At 47.7% G+C, this 26,426-nt stretch overlaps 1 long non-coding RNA gene across 1 annotated transcript; it reads left to right on the top strand.

The window, feature by feature from the left end:
• Nucleotides 1-11,773: 11,773 nt before the first annotated feature.
• On the top strand, nucleotides 11,774-25,336 carry LOC119978426. The gene is made up of 3 exons (XR_005463448.1): nucleotides 11,774-11,987; nucleotides 17,711-17,777; nucleotides 25,225-25,336. It is a non-coding gene; the product is annotated as an uncharacterized LOC119978426 (long non-coding RNA).
• Nucleotides 25,337-26,426: the final 1,090 nt, after the last annotated feature.

Here is a 26,426-nt window from a genome sequence, read left to right as displayed (position 1 = left end):
AACCCCCGGAAGTGTGGAGGATTCCGCAACTTCCGGGCAGCCCGACGCCAGAGCGGTTCACGCTCTTGGCGGCAGCGTCGGGCCACCCGGCCAGTTGCGGGAGAATCCCGCCCATGGTACTTTGTGGCAAGACCGTGGGAGCAAACCCGGAGTTGATGCCAGATGTTATCCGAAGACTGAAATTATCCGTACAGGCAGGTTGCCTTCTGGGGAATGAGGGTCAACATTCCACCATTGTTAAGGAAACATGTCATTAACCAACTTCATGATGGTCATTGTGGGATGAGTAAGGATGAAGGAGCAAGCCAGAGGTTATTTTTCGTGGCCAAGGCTCTATGGTAAAATCGAGGAGATGACGGGCATGTGTTCGGTGTGCCAAGGTTCAAAACCTGCTGCCACTAGCGCCATTAGACTCATGGGAATGGGCAGAGGGGCCATGTCAAAGAGTTCATGCAGATTAAGCCAGACCATTCAAAAGACAAACGTTTTCCATTGTTGCAGATGCACACTCAAATTAACCTGAAGTCGCCATTATGAAGACTACGTCCTCAAAGAGAAATATAGAAAGGCTAGGTGAGATTTTGCAAGGTTCGGTTACCCTGAACAACTTGTTAGTGAGAATGGGTGACAATTCATTTCACAAGAATTCACAAATTATGTAAAGGAGAGCAGAATCTAACACATCCGATCCGCTCCTTATCGTCCTGCCATCAATGGGCTGGCTGAAAGGTTTGTGCAGACAATGAAGCATCATTGAAGGTCAATTGTGAGCAAGGATCATTGTCTAATCGAATAAGCCAATTCCTGATGACATACAGGAATACAACACATTCGAGAACACAAGGGGGTGAAATCTCTCAGCCTGGGGCCAGGTCGGAGAATCGCCGTGACCGGCGCCGGCCGGAGGCCGCTCTATTGGGCCCCCCTGGGCGATTCTCTGCCTGGGATGGGCCAGCGGCCGCAGTGAAAAACCCAAGTCCCCCGGCGCCGTTCTAACCTGATCTTACCTGGCGGGACCTCGGCATGGAAGGGTCAGGGGACGGCCTGTGGGGAGGGAGGAGGCGTCCGACCCCGGGGGATGGCCTCAGGTGGTCCCACCCATCACGCGCGGACCCGCGGCGCTCATCTGATGCTGGGATCAGCAGCTGGAGCGACGTGGGATGCTCCAGTGCCGTGCTGGTCCCCTGTAGGGGTCAGAATTGCTGATCATGAGGCCACGCTGATGCCGGCGAGAAACGCGACGGCATTTACAACGGCGTCAACACTTCGCCTCGGGATCAGAGAATCCCGCCCAGGGTTCTCCGGCATTAATCATGGTAAAACATCAGTCACACAGCATTTGATTTGCTGAAGCCACTTAAGGAAAATAAATTGTTGAGAGAAACCAGCAAAGTCAGCTTTTGCGACGTGAGAACAGAGCTAAACTCATGTTTTCCAGAACGATCAGGAAGTATTGGTAAGGAACTATACCACCAGTGAGAAGTGGAAACTTGCCATTGTCTTTGCGCAGAGGGGACGCGTCTCCTACACCGTTCAAAGTCGGGATGAAGTAGGGTGGAGGAGACATGCTGATCAACCTTTAGCACCTCGAACTAGTTTACCAGAATCATAGTCAACTGAGTGTCTGCAACAGACTGCGCCAAGTGAAGGACTAGATGTTCTTGAGAACCTGACAATATCAGAAACAACTGCGGAATTCAGGGCCCAAGTTGAGGACACTGAGTCAACCTCCGAACTCTGCACCGACTTCCGCTGAGACAACGGAGGAGGACGTCCAAACTAAACCAAAAACACCAGAGGTTACAGTCAACACGAGACAGCAGACAGCAGAGCTTCACCGACCAGCACACAGAAATCAAAGCCCTCCAAAACGTCAAACTTATTGACAGTTGTGTTTATTAATTGTTCATATTGTAAATTTTGATTGTTCAAGTTACGTTGTGTTTCATTGCAGGAGCCTCTCATGTAAAGGGGGAGGAAAGTGTCATGTATTCATGTTGGTTCCTAGTTGGAACAAGGTCACTTTAAGAGTCCAATCACCTGGCGTATTGATGACATCATCGGCCGTTTGCGCGGACAAACGGGCAGCCTATCCGAGCAGCCGGTAGAGTAAACACCTTTCCAATAAAGCTCTTGTTTGTTTGTACCTTCATGGTCTGCAAGCCCATCCTTAAAAGTATCACAGAGATGCATGTTATTTACAATCATTGGGATTGTGTGACCACAAGTATTTTTATTGTTGTCTTTTGGCCGAACACAAAGAAATATTACAATTAAATAATTACTGCAGCCTTCTGCCTTCTTTCGTTGTGATTGATTGCTGAACAACATTGCAAACACTGCAGGGATCTTTACCGTATTTTATGTTTCATTAGTTTACAAGGAAATACTTCCAATCGATTGCTAAAACTTAAAAAACGGCGGTGCGAGCTTGGCAGGTCTCCCTTTGACAAATGGGGTCAACAGGGATATTCCAAAATATCGCATTACGACTTCACAAATTTACCAAACTGATTCTATGCCACTGATCTGCCAAGTGAACGCACGATATTTCTTCAAGGAAATGGAAGTACCAAATGGCTCCCAATAGATGTGAATTCTCCCAAAGTACCAAGTGCAGGTTCCGTTTGCTTTGTGCAGCGCTTCTGATTTCTCCAAAATTAGACACAAGTTACAAAAACATCAACCAGCTTACACGGCAGCTAAACCCAACTGGCTGTCACCAAACAAAGTCAGATGACCTCCAGGGTTCAAAGTACAAAGTCGCAATAATATTTTTCAGGATGTAGTAACTATTGTTTCCAGGAAATCAGTGTTTTTTTGCGAATTAAAAAAAAAAGAAGCTGCAAATATCCTTCTTAAACATTGTGCTCAGCCGTGACTTAGCGTTGGATTGAATGTCCCCAGTCCTGTCGGGCTGATTCCTGAACACCCTCACAAATCTTGCTCATCGCAAAGTCTGTGGGTCATGTAATACACATTACATTGGCTAGGTTCAATATTCATACAGGTCCCCAGTAGCAATAAGTAGCTTGTGAACACTCCACAGGGAACATGAATGAGCAATCAGTGTAGGTGTTTATCTTGGTTTTAGATCACCAACACACAATTTAAATAGATCCATCCCCATAAGCAATTATCAGCTATTAACACCCACATATCCAATTCATCGTTGCTTTCTAATGACATTTGAGAGGGTGACACCATCAACCACGGCAATACCTTTGTGGTTTTATCTTAATGTCAGTTTTATTGGATTTTAAAGTTGACTCCTGTATATATTTTTTGTAATTTACAGTATCCAATTAATTTTTTCCAATTTTTTTGGGGGGTGGGGGGGGCAATTTAGCCTGGCCAATCCACCTAGCCTGCACATCTTTGGGTTGTGGGGGCGAAATCCCGCAGACAGGGGGAGAATGTGCAAACTCCACACGGACACTGACCCAGAGCCGGGACCTGGACTCCTCTATCTTATTGAGTAAAACCTGTACATCTTTTATCCTAGGAATTAGCATTTTGCATTTATTTTGTGAATTTATCAATTCAATTCAAATCAAAGCCCAAAAATGAACAGAATTGCCAGAAGTTTAAATCTGATAGTAAATAAAACCCATATGTACTACCAATCCTTTGCATCTAAAACTGAGTGATAATGGTCAATAATCGCTACTGAACATTTCATCAACTTTGCTTCCAATCTTAATACCCATGCTTAACCTTCACAGGCCACCTTCTGTAACAGAGTTTCAAAACTGTTTTCCTTTCTCCTCAGCCAAGGAATCCCTTCCACCGCCACCCTTGACTGTGTATATTCCTCCCTCCCAAAACTATAACGGAGTACTCACCTTCCAGCTCAGCTGCTTCCGCATTCAATGCATCGCCCTCCGACATCTTGGTTATCTCTGAAGTGATGCTACCACCAATCATATCATTCCCCTCCCCTTTCCAAAGGGAACATTCCTTCCGTGACACGTTGCTCCATTTTCCCATTGCATCCCACCCTCCCAACGACATGCTCTCCCTTTACCTCGACACCTTCCTATGCAAGTTCTGGACATGAAACACCTCTCCTTTTACCTCTTCCCATCGCACCACATGGAGCGCCGAACACTCCTTTCAGTTGAAGCAACAACTTACCCACTGCATTCACCGCACGCAATGTGGGCCTACTCTACGTCAGGGAGATCTTGCCAAGGGTCAGTGCAGACTTGTTGGCTGAATGGCCTCCTTCTGCACTGTAGAGATACTAGATACCCGCGACTGTGTTCCTTTTGAAAACTGGAAGGACGTTACTTTCAGCTACATTTAGTCAGTACTTGATTGGGTGATCAAATGTGCCCTTTACCAACATTTTTATGTCAGCTTTGAAAGGCCACAGAAACTTTAGATGCAGCTATGTAGCAGAGACCCACGTACCTCTTTGTTTTGTAGCCCTCTTTCTTGCAATTTATTCCAGACAACATGAGATTTTTTCAAGTTCGAGGCGCTACTCTTTTTCACCTTCCTTGCCAAATTTACGTGATTCCTGCCTGACCATTTCACGCTTGCCGGTAAAGCTTAATTGCTGCGCCTTCGCACATCCGCAGAGAGCTGTAGAGGCTGGCTCGTTAGATATGTTCAAGGATGAGAGAGGCAGATTTTTAATCAGTAAGAGAATCAAGTGTTAGGTAAGGCAGGACGGTGGAGCTGAGTATTGTCACATCAGATCAGTCTGATCTAATCGAATGGCGGAGCAGACTTGATGGGCCGAATGGACTACTTCGTTTTTAAAAAAATCATTGATGGAACATGGACATTGCCAACATTTCTTGCCCTTAGTGACATAAGAGTCAACCACATTGTTGAAAGTCTAATAGTTTAATGATGACCATGAAACTATTGTCGATTGTCGTAAAAACCCATCTTGTTCACTATTGTTCTTTACACATTGTTATGTGTCTGGAGTCACATGTAAGTCAGACCAGGTAGGGACAGCAGATTTCCTTCCCTAAAGAGCATTAGTGAAGTAGATGGGTTTTACCAGTCATGTCATCATTAGACATTTTAATTCCAGATTTTTATATTGAACTCAAATTCACCCTTTGCCGTGGTGGGATTTGAACCCAGGGCCCCAGAAGATTATACCGGGTCTCTGGATTTCTGGTTTGGACCACTGTCTCCCCAGTTTTGTAGTCTTATGGATATTCCCAACGAAACCAATTGTTTATTTCATTCATGGGATGTGGGCGTCGCTGGCTGTGCCAGCATTTATTGCTCATCCCTGAGGACATTTAAGAGTCAACCACATTGCTGTGGGTCTGGAGTCGCATGTAGGCCAGACCGGGTAAGGACGGCAGATTTCCTTCCCTAAACGACTTTATTTTTATTTAAAAATAAATAAATTTAGAGTACCCAATACATTTTTTCCAATTAAGGGGCAATTTAGCCTGGCCAATCCACCTCGCCTGCACATGGAACATGGAGCATTACAGCGCAGTACAGGCCCTTCGGCCCTCGATGTTGCGCCGACCTGTGAAACCACTCTAAAGCCCATCTACACTATTCCCTTATCATAGTATCTTTGGGTTGTGGGGGCGAAACCCACGCAAACACGGGGAGAATGTGCAAACTCCACAGACAGTGAGTCAGAGTCGGGATCGAACCTGGGACCTTGGTGCCGTGAGGCAGCAGGGCTAACCCACTGCGCCACCGTGCTGCCCGACCCTAAAGGACATTAGTGAACCAGATGGGTTCTTACGACAATCAACAATGGTTTCATGGTCATTGGTAGACTTTTAGTTCCAGATATTTATTGAATTGAAATTTCACCGTCTGCAGTGGCGGTATTTGAACCTGGGTCCCCCAGAGCAGTACTCTGGGTCTCTGGTTAACTGGTCCAGTGACAATCCCACTATGTCTCACCTCCCCAATTAAAGTTAGTGATCATAAGAATTGCGGTACAGCAAAGATTCTTCTCTTGTTTGTGTAAACAAGTGACCAGGTGATAAACACTGCTCGCCTCTTGCTCTCAATTGTCTGTGGGTGTATCGTATGTTTGCGAGTGTGGGGTATGTTTATTTTTGTTTGTGCGTGGGTATATTGTAAATTTGTTAGTACGGGGGTGTGTTTATTCATGTGGGTAGGGGTGATGTGCTTGTGTGTGTGTGTGTGTGTGGGTGGGTGGGTGTGATATGCTTACATGTGCGTGCATGTATGTGGGTGAGCGGGATATGCTTGTGTGTGTGGGAGGAAGCAGAGGTTGTTATTATGCCTCACAGCAGGAAATCTATAGTTGCACTGCAGGGTGATAATGAGAAATAAAAGCGAATTTTATCAAAATCTTGTTTACTGCTCAGTGCAAGAGATTTGTCAACACTTTGATAAATCGTTCACTGTTAAGCCAGTTAAGCTCGTAGAAAACTTGCAGGGCTGGATTCTTCGTTCTGGAGACTAAGTGCCGACGCCAGGACTGAATCGTGATCCCAATATTGGCGCTGGTCCCAGAGCAATTCAGGACATGCAAATGGGCCGGCACCAGCGCCACGTGTAACTAGTGCGATTCCAACAGATGCCAGGGTCAGATTCACTGCTGTCGGGATTGGCACTTGGGAGGCTGGCAAGCTGGAGCTGCATATAAGCACCCCACTACCCACACACACTCATTCCGGCCAAGAAGATGCCGCCCACGAGAGTGGCAGAGCTTGAAACACTGCTGGATGCCATAAGACCATAAGACTTAGGAGCTGTATTAGGCCATTCAACCCATCGAGTCTGCTCTGTCATTCGATCATGGCTGTTATGTTTCTCATCCCCATTCTCCTGCTTTCTCCCCATAACCTCTGATCCCCTTTTTAATCTAGAACCTATCTTAAAGGCGCTCAATGACTTGGGCTCCACTGCCTTCCGCGGCAATGAGTTCCACAGATTCACCACCCTCCGGGCCTGGGGTCGGAGGCCGTGGACCCCACTGCCAGGACTGGGCAGCAGGGCAGGAAGAAGCTGCACAATCTCTTCAGGGCGACCACTGTGAGTCACCACCTCTGGCCCCACCCCAACTCCACAACTCCCACCCCGCACCCACCCTAATGCGGCACCCGCCAGGCGGGCGGGCGGACGGCAGTGGATGAGGATAGGCAGCAACCCCAGGCCAGACCTGATGCGCCCCCACCCCTGGGCCCTGGCACCACTCTCAACCCACACCCGCCTTTCAACCCCCACCCCATGTCCATAGGGTGACCGAGCTCCGCCACGGTGAGCAGAGGGCATTGGACCTGGTCGGCGAGGTGGCAGAGTGGTCAGTCGCCGAGACACATGGTGGCATGGGACAGCCAGGTGGGCCCCCGATGCATTGCGATGTCCCTATGGCACGTGAGTCACCCCTCCACCAGGACGCCCACCCGCACGAACACCAGCCGTCACCAAACCCAGCCTGCCCACTGCGCCCCTGATCCCATTCATCCTGCCCCCGGACAGGTGGGCACAATATGTGCCATCGCACAGCAGAACACATGGCACACTACAGCTGCAGTCCCAATGGATGACCACCCTCCTCACCCAGCCCCGTGACCCCTGGGAACCACATGGCACCCTGCCTACCGGGTAGCATGCCACCCACCCAAGAGGGAGCCGACGGTAAACCCCACAAGAAGGCGTGGGACAGGAGCCACGGAGAGTAACGCTTGCAGGGACCAGTAGCAGGGCCCCCGGTGACAGGCACTGGCGAGGCTGGGGACGCGGTACGTAGGTAAGAGTATCAGGGGGCTTGGCCAGGGGTGGGGCTAGGATTAGGAGGTGTGGGTGGGACGTGCGGGACAGGGGCTGCATTGCCGGCCAGGGGCACTGCGTAGCCCTTTAGATCTGGTTGAGCACGGGAGCATTCACCATGTCTGCTCCCTTACCCGCTGCAGAAAATGGATCTCGGTGTACAGACGGGTGAGGTTGGCAGCTCCCTGGCTTCCGCAGCCCTGGGGGTGAGGCTGTACTGAGGCTGAACAAACAGGAGCTGTTCAGGAGGAGCCTGCAGAACAGGAGCCTGCCCCAGAGGAACAGGAGCCAGCCAGTGATGTTGGCCATCCAACAGGCCGAGGAGGAGGGCGGGGGGAGGGCGTTGCATCAGGCCTCGTGTATATCGGCCGCGCCTGTCCTTCGAGGGCCTGCCGGACCAGGCGTGTCACCGATGACAGCGGCTGAGCAGGGAGACCATGCGACAGCTGCGCCGGATCATGGCGCATCTGGAACCGCGGAGGTATGAGTGAGAACACCCGCTCCTGGCAGACGTCAAGGCGATGATCGGCCTGTCACGGGGCCCTTCCAGGCGCCCAGTGAGGACCTGTCCAGGGTCTCCCAGCCTCTGTGCACAAGTGCATCCGCACCGCAGGGGACGTCCTGTCTGCCCGGGCAGCAAACAAACATTCCCTTCAATGTGGACCGAGTCCACCAGAGCGACCGGCAGCAGGATTCGTCAGCTTGCCCCAGGTCCAGGGGGTGATCGATGGGACACATATCCCCCTATGGGCACCGTCGTATGAGGGGGTGCCCTTCATCAATCAGAAAGGATTCCTCTCCCTCAGGTGTGCCAACACCGGCTGCACATTCTGCATGTCAGCGCCCAGGCGCACAACGCTTTGTCCTGGCACACTTAGCGATGCCCAACACCTTCAAGATGTTTCCCTGGGTGAGAGGCTGGCTCCTGGGCAACAGGGGTTACCCGCTGCGGACGTAGCTGGTAATGCCTATCTGGAGGACTCAGATCGATGCGGAGAACCACTATAACCCATGCAGGGGCGACATCGAGCGGCGCATCGCCGTCTTAAAGATGGGGTTCAACTGCCTGGGCCACTCTGGATGGGCCCTGAAGTAAGGCCTGGGAGGATCCTGCACAGAATTGCACTGCAGACAGGCGACGTACTGGAAGAGGAGGTGGAGGAGGAGGGCCGTCTGACGAGAAGGATGTGGAGGAGGGCCAGGATGGGCAGGGCATGGAGTCTGGGCAGGTACAGGAGGCCACACAACATGTGCACCAGGGCTGCAGCGTGCAGCATGGGGTGGTGAGCGGTGAGCGGTCACACACCGGGTAGGCCCTGCCACATGGCACCCCCGCACCTCTGGTCCAAGCCCCTGGCCCGTGCTGTACTGCCCCCCCCCACTCCCCGCCGAACACTTCCCCCCCACATCTGCACACCCACACCCAACCGTCTTACCCTCTGCACCCAGCTCATCCCGTGCCAAGGCAGGTCGGAGCGTCGGTGAACAGGTGTATATTTGTGTCAGTGCTGTGTACAACAACTGACTGTGTGCTAGCCCCTAATGCTATGCTACCTGCTGCACTCCTGCCAACTTAGCTGGTTTCTAATGTTACCTGTCCTAACACTCCTTCTAGGTGGCCCCTCGGTGGCCCCTAGTTCTGAATCGCTCCTAACCCACTAATAGTTTGAATGTAACTTCTGTCATTATTTAGCCACTTGGGAGGGTAGTTAAGGGTCAACCATGTTGATGTGGGATTGGAATCACAGATAAGCCAGGGTAAGAGTGGCAGGTTAGTTTCCGTAAAGATTATTAGTTGCTGCCGTGCGACATTTCAGCAGCTTTTTGCTTTCTAGATCTTCAAAAAAATCAGAATCCATGGGCTGGATTCTCTCAGCCCAGGACCGGGTCGGAGGATCGCCACGACCGGCGCGAATCACGCCACGCTGCCCCGACCCCGGGACGGGATTCTCCGCAGAGCGGAGATTCAACACCATTAGCACCGGCACAGCGCCAGCCGGGGGCTGATCTACGGGGCCCACCCCACCGATTCTCTGCCTGGGATGGGCCAAGCGGCCGTACCGAAAAACCCGGGTCCTGGCGGCACCATTCAAACCTGGTCTTACCCAAGGGACCTCGGCGTGGAAGGGTCCGGTGGTGGCCTGTGTGGGAGGAGGAGGGTTCCGACTCTGGGGGGAGGCCTCCACTGTGGCCTAGTCCGCGATCAGGGCCCACCAATCGGCAGACCAGCCGCCCCTGTAGCCCTATGCCATGTTGCATAGGGGCCGGCACGAAGAAGGGAGACACCACACATGCGCGGAAATCGCGTCGGTCCCACCGCGCACGCGCGGACCGGCGGCGCCCATCTGACGCCGGGATCAGCAGCTGGAGCGGAGTGTATCGCTCCAGTGCCGTGCTGGCCCCCTGCAGGGCCCAGGATTGCTGCTCCTGAGGCCATGTCGACGGCGTTTACGGCGGCATCGACACTTAGCCTCAGGATCAGAGAATCCCGCCCTATATTCTCAAACTTCCATAGTGGGATTTGAATTCACAATCTGGTGCATTATGAGAACATTCTGATACGGCTTGACAGGGTAGGTGTAGAAAGGATGTTTGCCCTGGCTAGGGGCCTAGAACCAGGGGACACAGTCTCAGGCTAAGAGGTAGGTCACTTGGGACTGAGATAAGGAGGAATTTCTTCATTCAGAGGGTGGTGAATCTTTGGAATTCCAGGCCCAGAGGGCTGCGAAGGCTCAGTCATTGAGCATGTTCAAGGCAGAAATTGGTTGATTTCTCGACATTAAATACATCAAGAGTTATGGGGGGAAAATGGTGCTCCGGACGAAAATCGGGCAAGATCTAGTTGAATGGCAGAGCAGGTTCACAGGCTGAATGGCTTCCTCCTGCTCCCACTTCCTATGTAATCCAGGCCCCCATTAACATGACCACAACAGCAGTATGCCTCATCTTGCACCATGGTGGAATTGTTAACTGTGCTCGCTGACATAAGTCCAGACTGTAGAGTAGGGTTTTACACAGTGCACCATTTATTCTGATAAGGTGGAAACCAGCAGAGGGTGGTTCCTGATTTAAACCATGCATTCGCTCAGCCAGTTGATGGAGCAACTAACTGGCCCAGTTGGGACGGCCCGTGGCCAAATCGTGGATATTGTGGCCCTGCAATCAACAATCTGCCAAATAAGAACCTACAACGCATAATAACCTTTTGTTTCTAATTCCCCGCCTGCACCCCTCTGAGTGCCAATATTCTGAATCTGGTAGGTTTGGCAGACTGTAGCTATTTGATCCTGTTCAACCACAGTTTGACCCCCGTGTCCCTAAGGAGCATATGTCGCAAGAACAGATGTGACAGGTACACCATCCTGTCTGTCACTTCAACTAATCAGTCGAGAGAAAAGGCCAGCTGGGTTGAAGCACATAAGAGAAAGTGTTTTAAAAATAGATCTAAACCTCAAAAAATAGCAGGTGTGGGTAAGGGTGCAATATTCCATTTTTATTTATCTTTCAAACCAGTAATTGTGTGCCCGTTTGTGTATTTGTAAAAAGAACACGAACTTTGTAAATTATGTTTACAAGCAACTTCCCCATCAATTCTACTTTTAAAAATCTTCAAAGTGTAACATTAAATAAGCGAACTTTTCTCCAATGCTGTCTTTCCATTGATTGTTTAAAATGGTGATTTTATTTACGTATTGAGGGTATAGTGATTGACAAACTGACCGAGAGGGGCTGCTAAACATGACAAAGTGAAGGAGCTAACTTAACATCACCCATTAATCAAGGCACTTTCAGAGTCAACTCTATACGTCAGTTCATCTCCACTGCCCCCCCCCCCTTTGCACATGCTGAAACACCTCCCATTTAATGCTCCAATGGTGGCTGCAGCATACAGCCTTCAAACGAAAATATTCAAAAGAGTCAACAGAAATAAATACCAGGATTGCAAAATTAACAATAAGTGTTTGATTTTCTAAATGGAATGAGGGCAGTGACTAGCATTGAGAGGAGCCAGGAGCAATGCAGCCACAGAGACAACCTCGTTACCAGTAAACTGAAGCATAAAATATAGTATAGTATGACGGTTTAGGTCTAATTTTAGTTTTAATTGAGAAACGTCCACCAAGGTCCTGGGCTCCCGGTTCAGTATATCACCCAGGCTAGAAGGGGTAGAAGGCAAGATCATTCGACCGGTAATGATTTGATGGCATCACGCCTGTTAATTTTAGGAAGAAGAGAATATTGAGGTAAGGAGCTCAACAATTTTGAACCCTGCATAAGAATGACTTGGAATATGTGCAATTGTGCTGAATCTCGATTTATTGCAACGCAAGTGTTTGACATGATATACAAGTTATCTTATCAAAATCAGATGGGATTCAGTTTATTCTGATTGGGTGGGAGTTATTTGGGGAAAAGAACTCTTAAAGGATGCTAAAGACTGCTGTGTTAACGGGTCAGGCTGAAGCCTTAGCAAAGGACAATCACGAATGCACTATTTAACCAATTATAAATTGACGTGTTTAGCTTCTCTTCATTCGAGTGCAAATTCCACAATTGTTTAGACCCCATCTCTTACAGCTATTGGATGTCAACTTATATGAAATTCCAAAAGACTGAGCAAGGTTTGTGAACCTACTTTTGGTCAGAATTTTCACTTTGGGCAACATTGCATGGATTTTTAATGCGTTTAGACCTGATTGTGCAGTGCACAGTCAATGTCAACATTGAAAATCATGGGCGGCACGGTGGCGCAGCGGTTAGCACTGCTACCCCGCGCACCAAGGACCCGGGTTCGATCTCGGCCCCAGGTCACTGCCCGTGCGGAGTTTGCACATTCTCCCTGTGTCTGCGTTGGTCTCACAGATGCGCAGGGTAGGTGGATTGGCCACGCTAAATTGCCCCTTAATTGGAAGAACAAAATTGAAAATCAAACTATAGTACTTAAAACAATCGCTGCATTGCAATCCACATACTTTTTGGAAGTGATGGATATAAATGTCTTATATTCTATATTATGAACATATTTACAAATATTCAATATGTTTGTTCACTGTTTGATTTAAGGAACCTAACTTGACTGAAGGAAACATGTAGTTCCAAAAAACAGTCAAGCAACTCATGCTTATTTCTTTAATTTACTATTGCACAGCTATACTTTGGACACATTAAGATTTGTATTAATAGGTATGCAACTATTAGAGTTTCAATCACTTTATGTTGCACATTATCCATAGGCTGAGTGATAGCTGTTCAACTTAACAGGGGCGGTTTCACAAATTCACATTGTTATTTTATTCCAGGTGTTTTCAATGATTTCCGTTAACTTTTGTATTTGCTTTGTGTCTCCTCTCTATTAGCTGACTGCACATTGAAACAATAATCTCATGCTCCACTACACCTGACTGTTAGAGGTTGTCTTGTATTATGCATCACTACCTCCCTTTCAGCTAAACATACCTTCAAGGGATAAACACTTTCATTTGGGAAGGGAGAGAGAGCTGAACCATTGCCTTAGTGAACAAATTTGTATCGACCACCTATTTACTTCACTCATCAAAAACATAATCATAAGAGTAATAAGGTGCCCGATCACAGTTATTAAAGATTCACAAGTGTTCACATTTGAATTATTTTCAGATCATTGAATATTGTACACCTGGAATACTGTGTGCAGTTTTGGTCTCCTCGTTTGAGGAAAAATATAATTACATTAGGGACGATACGGTGAAGGCTCACTAGATTGGTACCCAGGATGAGAGGAATGTCCTGTGATGAGAGTTTGAGTAAATTGGGTCTTTATTCTCTGGAGTTTAGAAGAATGAGAGATGATCTCATTGAAACGTATAAGATTCTGAAGGGACTTGACGGACTAGACACTGAGAGGTTGCTTCCACTAACTGGGGAATCTAAAACATTGGGACAAGGTCTCAGGGTAATATACAACTCAAATGAAGAGAAATCTCTTCACTCAAAGGTTTTGAATCTTTGGAATTCTCTGCATCAGGATGCACCATCAATTAATATCTTCAACGCTGGGATAGGCAGATAGTTGTCTCTTAGAGATATGGGGAATGAGCGGGAAATATAAGCTTCGGAAGGCGGCACAGTAGCATTGTGGTTAGCACTGTTGCTTCACAGTACCAGGGACCCAGGTTCAATCCCCGGCTTGGGTCACTGTCTGTGCGGAGTCTGCACGTTCTCCCCGTGTCTGCGTGGGTTTCCTCCGGTTTCCTCCCACAATTCCCAAAAGACGTGCTGTTAGGTGAATTGGACATTCTGAATTCTCCCTCTGTGTACCCGAACAGGCGCCGGAGTGTGGCGACTAGGGGCTTTTCACAGTAACTTCATTGCTTTGTTAAGGTAAGCCTACTTGTGACACTAATAAAGATAATTATTATAATAAAGATTATTATTATAAAGCCTAAAATCAGCCACGATCATATTGGATGGCAGAGCAGACTCAGCAGGTTACATGGTCCTCTCCCGCTTCTATTTCTTGTGTTCTTGTGTGTCACCTGACCATAATGAGTACAGGAGGGTTTGGCAGCATCAATAGACCATTCAGGGCCTCAAAATTGTTCCCCCTTCAGTTAAATCTTAGCTGATTGCACCTCAACTCCATCTACCTGCTTTTGACCCATATCCTCCGATATGCTTACCCAAAGGGAACCTGGCAAACATTTCAATTGGCCCAGCACCCACAGTCGTTTTGGGAGAGAATTTCAGGTTTTCACAAAACTATGCATGAAAGATTTCTTCATGATTTCCATCCTGATCGACCTTCGTCTGACTTTAAGACTCTGTCCCTTGTTCTAAGTTCTCCTAACTGATGAAATATCTTTCCAGTGTCTATTCTTGCAGATCCCTTCAATAACTTAAAATACCTGAGGCGGGATTCACCGCAATCGGCGAATTGCCCCGGAGCCGGCGGCGAGAATGGCGTGAACCACTCAGGCGTAGGGCCAACCGGAAGTTGCGGAATTCTCTGCACTTCTGGGGCCTAGGCCAGCGCCGGAGCGGTTTGCGCCACACCAGCTGGCGCAGAAGGGACTCCGCGAGTTAGCGCATGCCCAGAACCGCCGGAGTGGTTTAGTGCATGGCCGGCGTATTCTGCCGCTACTTCTCCGCGTTGGCCATGGCGGAGTCCGACAGGAGCCGGCACAGAAGGAAGGAGTGACCCCATGGCACATACCCACCCGCAGATCAGTGGGCCCCAAACGCGGGACAGGCCACCGTGGAGGACTATGTCCAATCCATGCCGGCGGGACTGGCCAGAAACCGACGGCCGCTCGGCCGGAGAATTGCCGGGGGGGCAGCCGCTGCCACTGACCGGCGTGGGGTGATCCCCACCCCGCCCGAAAACCGGCACCGGAGAATACGGCAGCCGGCGTCGAAGCGGGATTCACACCCCCCCCCCCCCCCTCGGGGATTCTCTGTCCGGAGAATCCCGCCTTTCAATTAATTAGATTCCTCACTCAAACTCCAAAACTAAAAGTGGCCCGATTTATGATTTAAAGCTTTAATCTCCAGCATTGTTCTGGTAAATCAGCTCTGTGCTCTTTCCAAGTCCGGTCCATCTTTCCTGAAGTGCGAAATAAACACCGTACTCCAGAGTAAACACAGAAAATGTTGGATAAACTCAACAGGTCTGGCAGCATCTGTGGAGAGATGTGCAGAGTTAACGTTTCCGTTTAAATGGCCCGTCTACATTTCCAGCATCCACAGCATCGTCCAGATGCAGTTTAATGAAGGCTCTGTACAAATGAAACAATAGGGGCAGCACGGTAGCATATTAGTTAGCACTGTTGCTTCACAGCTCCAGGGTCCTGGGTTCGATTTCCGGCTTGGGTCACTGACTGGTGCAGAGACTGCACGTTCTCCCCGTGTCTGCGTGGGTTTCCTCCGGGTGCTCCAGTTTCCTCCTACAGTCCCAAGATGTGCGGGTTAGATGAATTGGCCATTCTAAATTGCTCTTAGTGTCAAAAAAATATTAAGTGGGAGTTACTGGGTTACGGGGATAGGGTAGATATGTTGGCTTCAGTCGGGTGCTCTTTGTAAGGGCCAGTGGAGACTCGATGGGCCGAATTGCCTCCTTCTGCACTGTAAATTCCATGATTCTATAATCGCTTGTTCCTCTTTGTATTTCAACCCCCAGAAAAGAAAGGCCATCATTTTATTACCCTTTCAGATTACATTTTGTACCTGTGAGCTGTTCTTTTAATGATTTGAGTATCTGAATATCAATATACGTTTGCTCTTCCAAAGCTCCTGGCCTCTGATTGTTGAGAAAATATTGGGATTTTCTTCACACTTCCCCACATTTTAAAACCACTGATTTAGTTCAATGCGTTGATCCGCTTTGACAGTCATCTCCAAACCCCGGCACGAACGATGACGTTGTAGCCTGCCCTCTTATTTCTTTTTCTTATTGAAGTGATTGAATATCACATAATAAAGGCAGAAAATGCTGGAGATATTTAGCATATCGGGCAGCATCTGTAAAGAGAGAAACGGAGTAAAAACGTCAGGTCGATGACCTTCCGTCAGACTTGCCACTTCATCCTTTTTAATCACGCTGGTCACACACCCCCCCTGATGACATGGCTGCGTTTGGAATGTCAGGAGTAAATATGAGTTTCAACATTCCTTTTCGGAGCTAACGCACCAACAGTCGGAAGATCCCACCAAAGTTGATGCCGTTTGCGTTTCTCGCCGACCGTGCCACTGGGGAAGCCATCCCGGGGGCTGGGGGGGGGGTCATCTTCGGTGGGACCAGAAGATACCCCCAGTGGGAAGGGCTGGAAAATCCCGGCCCATGACTTTAACACATTACACTGTACGAACCGCTCCGGTCTGAAATGCTCAGAACCAAGTCATTTCTGGATTTCTAGCTTTTCAACATTATGGGATGATGTTAGAATGTCTATCCGTCGGTTTGTGAACTAGGAAACACCGGAGGAGGGCAGCACGGTGGCCTAGTGGTTAGCACAACCACCTCACGGCGCTGAGGTCCCAGGTTCGATCCCGGCTCTGGGTCACTGTCCGTGTAGAGTTTGCACATTCTCCCCGTGTCTGCGTGGGTTTCACCCCCACAACCCAAAAATGTGCAGATTAGGTGGATTGGCCACGCTAAATTGCCCCTTAATTGGAAAAAATAATTGGCTAATCTAAATTTATAAAAAAAAAGGAAACACCGGAGGTACAAATAGTGACACGAATCACAAAACATTGACGAAATGTTATAAAGCAGCATTAAAACTTGCTTTATTCAGGGCAGCACGGTGGCGCAGTGGGTTAGCACTGCTGTCTCACGGCGCCAAGGTCCCAGGTTCGATCCCGGCTCTGGGTCACTGCCTGTGTGGAGTTCGCAAATTCTCCCCGTGTCTGCGTGGGTTTCGCCCCCCACAATCCAAGACGTGCTGGGTAGGTAAATTAGTCACGCGGAATTGAAATGAAAAAAACGAAAATGAAATTAAATGAAAAATGAAAATCGCTTATTGTCACGAGTAGGCTTCAATGAAGTTACTGTGAAAAGCCCCTAGTCACCACATTCCGGCGCCTGTTCGGGGAGGCTGGTACGGGAATTGAACCATGCTGCTGGCCTGCCTTAGTCTGCTATAAAAGCCAGTGATATAGCCCAGTGTGCTAAACCAGCCCCTTAATTGGAAAAAATGAATTGGGGGACTCTAAATTTATTTTAAAAAAGAAACACAAATTATTCTACTTATCCAAGCACAATCTTCCACGTTTCCGCTGCTAAAGTTGTGGACTAAAATAATGCTGTGAGTAGCTTGGGCCTGCTCAGCTGGTGTTTCAGAACAATAGGCCAGAGAGATTACAATATCTGTGAATATCTCTATAAAATGATTCTCTGGAAAATTGTAACTTGTAAAAAACGAATGAATGTTTAATCTATTGTTCCGAGGGTGACAGACATATATTGAAATATTTGTCTGATTATTTCCAGGGGAAGTTAGGGAAGGAAGCAAAGAAATCCTAAAGTAAAGGATCAACGGTTGGTGAGAGAAGAACAGGTTAGAATAACCGTACACTGGCTCCGAATGGACCTGTTCGATGTTCTTGTGTCATTATGAAATAATTTGCTTGGTATTTTTTTAAAAACCCGCCTGGATTGCTTGATGGCAAGTGGTTGCTTGGATGCTGTGTGGAGCCAGGGTCAGTACACCACCAGCGCACAAGCCTCTCCACCCAACCCCCCCGCCGTTTCCCCCTCCTTCCCCCCCCCCCCTCCCCCCCCCCCCTCCGCCCCCCAACAAAGCACTAAATAGCCAACCAATATTTACTTTCCAGGCTCACCGCTGAAGAATGGTCAACTACCTGAGGTGCCACAGGATTGGTGACTTGAATGAAACAATACCCCACCATAAATCACCACCTTGACTAAAGGAGGTCGATAAATAAATGATTTTCTTCCTCCTTGAAGGCCTACTCGAGCGCAGCTCGCTTTGTGCGATCTGGCTGCTAAAGATAAGGGCCGGGATTCTCCCCTACCCGGCGGGGCGGGGGTTCCGCACCTTTAGGGGCCAAGCCCTCACATTGGTGTGAACGGCCTTTGGTGCCACGCCAGCCGGGGTCGAAAGGACTTCGGCGTAAGTCCGCGCATGCACCAGAGTCATACTGATGTCATACCGGCGCATGCGCAGGGGAGGGGGTCTCTTCCGCCTCCGCCACGGTGAAGACCATGGCGAAAGCGGAAGAAAAAGAGTTCCCCCGCGGCACAGGCCCACTCGCCGATCGGTGGGCCCTGATCGCGGACCAGGCCACCGTGGGGGCACTCCCCAGGGTCAGATCGGCCCGCACCCCCCCCAGGACCCCGGTGCCCGCCTGCGCCGCCAATCCCGCTGGTCAGGTAGGTGGTTTAATCCACGCCGGCGGGAAAGGCCTGTTAGCGGCAGGACTTCGGCCCATCGCGGGCCGGAGAATCGCCGCTGGGGGCCCCGCCGACCGGCGCACCACGATTCCCGCCCCCGCCAAATCTCGGGGACACGGAGAATTCGGAACACGGCGGGGCGGGATTGACGCCGGCCCTGGGCGATTCTCCGAGCCGGCGGGGGGGGGGTGGGGGGGGGGGGGGGGGGGGGGGGGGGGGTTGGTCGGAGAATCCCGCCCAAGCTTTAGATTTGACGTTCCTGGTTTGGAGACTCGCCTTCCAAGTGTTGCCAATCATAAATATTACCCTGCAAAGTCTGAAAAGGATTATCTAGTCGATAAAATACATTTCCCATTTTCTAGTCCTCAACATATATTGCAGAGATGCAAGTTAATTTTGTATATTCCATTCATATCTATTTAATTAGTAGGTAGTCATGTGTACTGCATTCATTTCTAAAGAGAACTATTTCATTACAAACTATTAAATAGCTGTAGAATAGGTAATCCAACTTCTTTGTTGCAACTTGGGATCCTGTGTTAACTGAATGTGAGCCTATCAACCATCCTTAATCAGCTCTGTAACTGTCTCTTATTCCAGTAAGAAGTCTTACAACACCAGGTTAAAGTCCAACAGGTTTGTTTCAGACACTAGCTAACCTGAGGAAGGAGCAGTGCTCCGAAAGCTAGTGTTTGAAACAAGCCTGTTGGACTTTAACCTGGTGTTGTAAGACTTCTTACTGTGCTCACCCCAGTCCAATGCCGGCATCTCCACATCATGTGTCTTATTCCAATAGAGACTTGCTTCTACTGTTTCATACCATAATCATATTAAATACATAAGGGACAAGTTAACTTTAGTTGGCAATGCTGAAAGTAGAATTTCAATCTCACTATCAGTGATGTGAGGATTAACCATATGTGACTTCAAATCTTTAGGTGTGTACCATTCAACTCCCCTGTTCCTGGGTGGTGAGCTTCAAACTAACCCCCGGCGCATAGGATGCCTAATGCAAAAAGTACAACAGCCTCACTGTTATGCCAATCACAATGGTTGATCTGAGAGGAGCTGGATTAAACAGATGCATTGTAACAATTTCAAGCAAAAGTAGTTCAAAATATTTTTTATTAAGAAAACACTTCTTTGAACTGCACAGAAGGTGAATGAGGTACAAAATGCATCTTAGAGCTAAATAAAGTTGCCAGTCTGTTAACATTTTGTGAGTGTCTAGGCTGAGACTATTCTCAATGATCCAAACATCACAGTACATGCACGTGCCTTAAGAGTTGGATGCAACTGAGAATACACAGTTCGACTAGAGAAGGAAACCAAATGCCTGAGTCTTTCAATCAAGCTGTTGCCCTTCATTACAAAAAACCATATTACCTAATGTTCTGCGGTACGTTCATTACGAGAGGGGGATGAAAGAATGTTGAAATAAATGATTTGATTTTCATACATGCAAATATACATATCCAATATTCAATGACCCAGCCTCAGTTCTCCTGGGAATATAATTCTACAGACTGACAAACTTCTGAGAGAAAAATAATTCTCCTAATTTCTGTCTTAAGTCAGAGACCCTCCCTGTGTCCCCTAGTTCTAGTCTCTCCCATAGGGGAAAACATCCACCCCTTCAGATCCACCCAGGATCTTATTTGTTTTAATAAGATCATCTCTCCTTTCCCTAAACTCCAACGATCCAGGCCCAACCCGTCCAAACTCTCCTGACAAGATAACCCCTGCTTCCCACGGTCAAGTGAATCTTCTTCAAACTGCTTCCAATGCAGTTATATCACTCCATAACTAAGAAGGCCAAAACTGTACACAGAATTCAAGTTGTGCTCTAACCAATGTCCAGTGTAGCAAAACTTCCCAACTTTTATACTTAGGCGGCCAGGATCTCTGTAGTTTTGATTTAGGGATTCTTTTTTATGGAACAATTTTTAACGTGTTCTGACAACATGGAGGTCAGAGCAGGTGGTGTAAAGCTGAAATCACGTGTGAACTAGACTGCTTAAAGGTGGTAACTTTCCTTCCCTACAGTCTATCAGTAAAGCAGTTGTAATTTATCAAAAAAACAGTAGCTTTTATGATAATTTTCATTCAGTTTCATAAGTGGATTATGAACATGAAACCCTTGGATTGCAATCACAATCTGCAACAAATGGTTGTTCGGAAAAGACATTTAAACATCGTCAATAATCTAACTCAAACGAGATGCCCAATGATGTGATCTTATCATCTCAACATCATTGAGTATTTAATAAGTTGTAAAGATGGCCTGAGCTGAACTCAGAACAACCAACTGCTGCAACTTTTGAAGCCTGTTTGAGAACCAGAGACAGATGCTTATCAGCGCTTTTCACTTGAGGAAGGCTGTGGGTTATAAAGAGTTAAGTCTGGGTTCTGGTTGAATTGGCCCAGATTCGGAACCATTAACCAACAAATGCACAGAAACCTAATGCAACTAAGTGCAAGGTTGGGTAGTTTCCACCAAAACAAAATATCAACAGCAAATATTCATAATTGTGGAGAGGGTTTTTTACGCACGGTATAAGTAACATTGTTTATGATTTGGATTCAAACGCAGTGTTAATGCTGAATGGTTGCAAACAAGATGGCTGACCATCCGTCCAATTTCTTCAAACCACTGATAGATAAAAGGATTTGTGAATGGATCGGCTTTTTGACGGCAGAAAATTGCAGGTGGGCAGCAAAGGATTGGAGCCTGGGATTATGGGAAGGGGTTTAAGGTCCTTGCAATTAGGAGCGGGGGGAGCTGGTTGCCCAAGGCTGTAGATTAGGGAAGAACTTCTACTCCTAGCCCCAAAAGGAAAGTTTAATAGAAAAAGTTTGCAAACTTACCTGTTTGGGTTTCTTTGGCCCCAGCCGGACTCTCCTTCCCACATTGCTTCAGCTGGTGTGACTGCATAGTGCGGCACCCTCCATTCAGGCTCCAGGCTCAAAATGGCAGTCAGGCCCATATGATGGACATCTGAAAGAGGACTCCAACCCGTCCCACTCACTGGAAAAGAGCAGGTAAAATGTGGAGTGAAAACTGAGAATGGTGGAAGTACCCAGCATGTCTGAGAGCAACAGAAGGCTGTGAAAGCATGGCGGCCATCAACAAGTCTCCTGGGCAATTTTAACTTTCCACTGCTTCTTTGGTGCCGAGTCAGCAGGCTTAAAATCACATCTAAAATAAAAACAAAAAATGGATAAACTAGGCAGATCTGGCAGCATCTGTGGATAAAGTACAGAATTATCGTTTCAAGTCCATATCATCCTTCTGCAGAACTGAAAAGGGATAGAAGGATGATGACTTATATACTGGGGAGAGCAGGGCGCAGAATGGAAAGTCAGTAATAGAATCACAAAATCATAGGGTAATACAGTGCAGAAGAGGCCCTTCGGCCCATCGAATCTGTACCGACATATGAAGAACACCTGACCTGCCTAGTCCCATTTGCCAGCACTGGGCCCATATGTTATGATGTGCCAAGTACTCACCCAGGTACTTTTTAAAGGATGTGAGGCAACCCTCAAAAGGTTTTTCCTCAAATCCCCCCTGAACATTCTGCCCCTCACCTTAAACTTGTGTCCCCTCGTAGCTGTTCCCTGTCCACCCTGTCCAGGCCCCTCATAATCTTCTACACCTCGATCAGGTCGCCCCTCAGTCTTCTCTGCTCCAGCGAAAACAACCCAAGTCTATCCAAACTCTTCATAACTGAAATGTTCCATTCCAGGCAACATCCTGGTAAATTTCCTCTGCACCTCCTCTAGAGCAACCACATCCTTCCTCTAATGTGGTGACCAGAATTGCACACAGTTCTCCAGCTGTGGCCTCACCAAAGTTCTCTATACAACTCCAACAGGAGCTCCGTGCTTTTGTAATCTATGCCTCGATTGATAAAGACAAATGTCCCTTATGCCGTTTTCACCACCTCATTAACCTGCCCTTCTGCCTTCAGAGATCTATGGACAAACATGGCAACATCCCTTTGTTCCTCGGAACTTCATGCCGTTCATTCAATATTTCCTTGTCAAATTCTTCCTTCCAAAGTGTATCACTTCACACTTTTCTGTCCATTTAACCATTCCGTCTACATCTTCCTGTAAACCAAAACACCCAGCCTTACTGTTAACCACCCGACCAATCTTTATATCATCCAAAAGCTTACTGGTCTTACCCCCCACATAGTCATCTATGTAGTTTATATACTGATGTGAGAGTCACCGGTCTGTAGTTCCCTGGTTTATCTCTACAGCCATACTTAAATAGTGGGACCGCATTAGCTGTTCTCCAGTCATCTGGCACCTTCCCCATGACCAGAGAGGAATTAAAAATCTGGGTCAGAGCCTCTGCAATCTCCTCCCTTACCTCCTGTGGTGAATGTAATTCACACTGTATTGTATTGTATGGTATTGTGTCCTTGTGGGCTCTGTCTGTGAGCCGTTGCGCGGCTCTGCCCATAGGGGGAGATGAGGAGCTTGTACAGGACTCCACCCTCGGCTACGCCCATGGCTCCGCCCATGGCCCCTCCTACTACTGGAAGTATAAAGTGCTGCAGCCGTGTGAGCCTGCCCTCAGTTCTTCTGGTCGCAGGCAGGCTCAGTTGTAAGACTATTAAAACCACAGTTTACTTCCAATCGTGTTCCGAGTGAATTGATGGTCACATCACCTCCCACAGAAGCCTGGGTCACAATTCACCCGGACCTGGAGATTTGTTCACATTTAAGCCTGCCAACACATCCAATACCTTGTCACTCCCTATGACAGTTTGCTCATAGAACTTCACAGTCTCACTGCCTGAGTTCTATACCTACCTCCTCATTCTCTTGGGTGAAGACAGGTATCATAGATATCATAGAATTTGCAGTGCAGAAGGAGGCCATTCGGCCCATTGAGTCTGCACTGGCTCTTGGAAAGAGCACCCTACCCAAGGTCAACACCTCCACCTTATCTCCATTACCCCACCCAACACTAAGGGCAATTTTGGGCACTAAGGGCATTTTATCATGGCCAATCCACCTAACCTGCACATCTTTGGACTGTGGGAGGAAACCAGAGCGCCCAGAGGAAACCCACGCACACACGGGGAGGATGTGAAGACTCCACACAGACAGTGATCCAAGCCGGAATCGAACCTGGGACCCTGGAGCTATGAAGCAATTGTGCTATCCACAATGCTACCGTGCTGCCCTGTCCCCTGGCTCCACCCACAGATTTCCCTGCTGGTCCCTAATGGGCCCTACTCTTTCCCTAGTTATCTTCTTCCCATTGGCATACAGAGAATATCTTGGGATTTTTCTGCTTTTACCAGCTTTCTCATATCCCAGGTCATTTCACGCTGGGGAGTCGGTTAATTCCCGCGAGGCTGCTGCATTCGACTTCAATCTTGCGAATGAGATTGAAATGAATTCAAATGTCGGTTAATGACATGCTCGCCATTTTGGGGCGAGATCCAGGAGCATGCAAGGTAAATTGCAAACCGGTTTGCAACCGCCGCAAATCTCGATTTTGGACTTTCCTGCTAATTACCTGGTGCGCCAGACCCGCGCTGGCCACAGCCCGATGGTTAACTTGCTCGCAAGATCTTTATTAAAATTCTGACCACCTGTTGCTAGGTTTGTAAAAATAAACCTTCTTCAGTCATTAATTTTTGGCACGTGACGTTTGCTTCCATTATTTCATTGGTGTGAAGAAATTTGTGATCAACAAACAATCCCATTTGACCTTTGTGATTCTATTCACATTAACAAACCCTTGAATTTAGTAATTCAAGAACTGCTAACGGAGTAATTTGGCAAACTTTCTGGCTACTGTTCTACTGGGTTTAAGCTGAGGAGAGTTTGTTTTTGTTTACCCAGCAAGATGTTGTGATTCGGGATGCACGGTCAGATTCAACAGTAACTTTCAAACGGTAATTCGGGCAAAAAACCTGAATGGGAAAATTTTGAGAGCTGTGGGTAACAGACAGGGCAACGAGATTAATTAAATACCCCCTTCAACGTCTTGAACAAGTAGGATGGGTCAAACGGCCTGGTTCAAGAATAGGTGAGCAATTTAAGAATCAAAACATTTGGCAGTTCTTTCAATTCTTTCCCTATTTTTCTCGAAGACGTTTTGTACTATTCAAGGAATTTTGTGCATCTTTCAACAAATCTAATGAAAAGTAGCACAGGAAGGGCAACCCTTTCATCTATCACACAGCTGTAGCTGGCAAGATACCTTAATGCCGCAAGGTCACAATAAATAAATGATTCTTGCTTATCTCTTAATGCACCAGAGGTTCTTCAAAGGCATTTTAAACCCATTAACATCTGAATCCATGCCTCATACCACACAGAAAAATGTGGGAAGCAAGACTATGTTGAGAGGCAAACCTATGAGAAAGTATGGGAAATAAATTTGCCCTGCTTTGATCTTCTCTCGTGTCTCACTCGGGGGAATGTTTGTTGCGTGGATGCGAGGGAGATTTTAAAATAGGAATGGGCAATATTTTTACCTGGGGAGAAATAAGAATTCAGTATTAATTGGATGAAGGTTGCTGTGCGCTGAAATCTTAGATTGTTCCTTCCAACAGTGCTATTACCAGAAAAGTGCAAAATTGCTGATGTGATATCAGTCTGTGATGAAACACAGACTATTTAGCTTGGAATTGCAAAGACAAATGGAAGAGAACCCATTCCAGATTATGATTCAAGACCCAAGGTGATAAATAAAAGGTAAGAATGGAATTATGTACGGAATAACAACTATTACAGTTTCTGTTGGATGAAACTAGGATCATGAATGTAGGAAATGTGGTCTGTTGTTTATTTTGCCTGTCCAGACTTAATTTACATAGTTTCTTGCGAAACTTAAAAGACGGCTGGGAGGATGAAATGAAAATCGCTTATTGTCACAAGTCGGCTTCAATGAATTTACTGTGAAAAGCCCCTAGTCGCCACATTCCGGCGCCTGTTCGAGAAGGCTGTTACGGGAATCGAACCGTGCTGCTGGCCTGCCTTGGTCTGCTTTCAAAGCCAGCGATTTAGCCCAGGGTGCTAAACAGCCCCTAAACAAGAGGTGTTTGCTGCAACGGACAGAAATGTGGCTTGACAGGGCGGCACGGTGGCGCAGTGGTTAGCACTGCTGCCACGGTGCTGAAGACCTGGGTTCGATCCTGGCTCTGGGTCACTGTTCGTGTGAAGTTTGCACATTCTCCCAGTGACTGCCTGGGTCTCACCCCCACAACCCAAAGATGTGCCAGATAGGTGGATTGGCCACGCTAAATTACCCCTTAAGTGGGAAAAACATTTTTGGGTACTCTAAAAAAACAATTTATTTTAAAGAAAGAAATGTAGCGTGACAACAAGAACTAGAAAATGCTTTTAAATAAGACCATAAGACATAGAAGCAGAATTATGCCACTCGGCCCATCGAGTCTGCTCCGCCATTCAATCATGGCTGATATTTTTCTCATCCCCATTCTCCTGCCTTCTCCCCATAACCCCTGATCCCCTTATTAATCAAGAACCTGTCTATCTCTGTCTTAAAGACACTCAGTGAGTTGGCCTCCACAGCCTTCTGCGGCAAAGAGTTCCACAGATTCACCACCCTCTGGCTGAAGAAATTCCTCCTCATCTCTGTTTTAAAGGATCGTCCCTTCAGTCTGAGATCTGAAATAGTAGCTACATAGACTGGGGTGAAGGACCTAATGGAATGCCATGCCAAACAGTCCTACAGCCTCTTCCATTCCAAACTATTTTACATAACCAGGTAGATTGGAGGCAGAAAATTGAA

This window comes from Scyliorhinus canicula, chromosome 15 (genome assembly GCF_902713615.1).
Source record: "Scyliorhinus canicula chromosome 15, sScyCan1.1, whole genome shotgun sequence".
Classification (NCBI taxonomy): Eukaryota; Metazoa; Chordata; class Chondrichthyes; order Carcharhiniformes; family Scyliorhinidae; genus Scyliorhinus; species Scyliorhinus canicula.
Note: the sequence above shows the minus strand (reverse complement) of the source record. Positions and strands in the feature narration are given on the sequence as shown.